This window comes from Sinocyclocheilus anshuiensis, unplaced genomic scaffold (genome assembly GCF_001515605.1).
Source record: "Sinocyclocheilus anshuiensis isolate Anshui unplaced genomic scaffold, SAMN03320099.WGS_v1.1 scaffold1948, whole genome shotgun sequence".
Lineage (NCBI taxonomy): Eukaryota > Metazoa > Chordata > Actinopteri > Cypriniformes > Cyprinidae > Sinocyclocheilus > Sinocyclocheilus anshuiensis.
The window spans coordinates 23,360-25,790 of record NW_015555827.1 but is presented as its reverse complement, the minus strand read 5'-3'; positions in this window follow the sequence as shown (position 1 = coordinate 25,790).

Here is a 2,431-nt window from a genome sequence, read left to right as displayed (position 1 = left end):
TACAGAAAACTCAAATAAAGTGTCAATTCTTCCGAATGTACAATTATTTCTAATGTTAGGGCACACTTTTAGGGTGAAACAATACTCTTTAGGATCACACAAACACAGTAGTGGCACCCTATACAAACACAGAACGACTGTCAGCATTTCCATCATATGAATTAAACAATGCTTCATGGAAATCAAATATAATGTACAAATGACATTATACACGCAATTCAGATACGTTATGCACTTAGACATCACATTTAACACTTACCGAATTCCGTTTTACTGAGAATCCGTAACACTTGTCACATGCAATGTCACACAATCTCCGTTCATCCCAATCCCTAACCATAAAATACACATTGTACATGCACGGGATGAAACAAACACATTGTATCACAGCAGATTAAATGAATATCATCACATGTATTCACATAAATAATGGATTTAACCTAGGATGATACACTATTGTCTTCGTCTCTCATGCACTGCTTAAATGGTCTGTCTCTGTATCGCACTCGCGTCATCATTAGCAGCCGCTCTCTTAAAGGGGAAGTACACTCTTTGTGTGCCCCACACTCTAATACCACCCGGTTACATTTGTCATCTTCCCTTCGTCTGCTTCAGATCCGTTCCTCTGCAAGAGAGTCATTGAAAGCTTCCGGCTTTGCTACCGTTCGGACGTTCTTGCTTACTGCTCTGCGCTTTGCTCTCTTTTTCTGTACTTTTCTTTGATTTTTCTAAGATTTTTACTTCAGCAGATCAGCACAGTGCTCAAACAGCATATTTTTGGCACAAACACTAAAACAAAAAACTCTCTGGTACTGGAATAATACCACGAAAAAGAAGACTTTTGCCTCCCACTGCCAGCAGCTTACATTCCGGAGACGGGAAAACACAGCTGCCCACATTCAAACAGAAGAGAAAGAAAATGCTTCCTGTTGAATCTACTGGTCCCACTTTATATTAAGTGGCCTTAACAACTATGTACTTACATGGCATTTGATACAATTGATACAATGTACTTATGCTGTACCTACCTGTATTTACATTGTACTTACATTTTAAGTACCTCTCTGTAGAATTAAGCATTTGATACAATGTACTTATGCTGTACCTACCTGTATTTACATTGTACTTACATTTTAAGTACCTGCTTGATCTCTCTGTAGTTACAGTAGTGTACTTACATTTGTAAGTACACTTTTGTAAGTACACACCATAATTGCAATATTGTAACTACAATTGTAACTACGCTGCAGTTTCTGTGAATTTTTTGGGGGCAGTTTTATGTTTTTACATGTGTAAAGCTTCATGCCTCATGCCTACTGCCATGTGCTGAAATATGAGTGTGGATACTTATTATATTAATAATTCAAAATAGTCAAGAGACGTACCGTTACACCCCTATTTGTACAGCATGTATTAATCTCAGTTGATGTTAGTTAAAATGTTCTTGTTCATGTTAATTCACAGAACATTAACAAAGGTTGTCAGATACAACTTTTGATCTTAAAATGTATTAGTAAATGCTGAGATTAACATTAAGCAAGCTTAATAAATGCTGTGGAATATTGTTAATTGTTAGTTCATTTTATCTAATGCAGTTAACTAACGTTAACGAATGAAACCTTATTGTAAAGTGTTACCAGAAAGGTTCCGGAACATGTGTTGATACCCAGGAACTAATGTGTACTTTCACTGAAAATACACAAAAACTGACCACTTAAAATCAGTGGTGGAGGTAACGAATTACAACTACTCACGTTACTGTAATTAAGTAGTTTTTTCGGGTACTTGTACTTTATTGAGTATATTTTTTAAAGCTGTACTTTTACTTGTACTATAAATTAAGCAAAATAATTTACTTCATTACTTTTAAATCATATTTACTGAGTACGCCCACAATTTGAATTGATATTCAAACCTTTGACTGCACTGCAGTAGCCAATAAAGATATCCGATCGAGAAGGAGCCAATAAAAGCCCTGATATCTGAACCGGGAAAAGCCGCCGCTGCAGCAGGTTTGAAGAACTGATCGGACAGTGAGGGAGCTCAGCGTAATTTATGGACTCAATGTTTGAAGAAACAAACTACATGGTAGTGTTATCATAAATATCTATATTTTGATACCGATACTGAAATATCTGACACTGTTCCCTTACTAATGTTCCATAGTATCTACCGAATATACACCGATACAAGCTGCATCTCTCTCTCCTCTCCGACAGCGAGTTTGACACACATCCGTCTCCTGTCAATTATAGAGTCTGAATGTCCACGCAGGATTGCAGGTATTCTTCATAATTTTAGTAATTCCCGCGCAAATGTGGCGAGCGCTTTATTGTAACATGAGAACACAGTCATGTAATCACAGAAAACTGAATGCGAGCTCTCAAATAGGCCTAACTTATACAAATGAACTGCCTGTCCTCTCACTCCG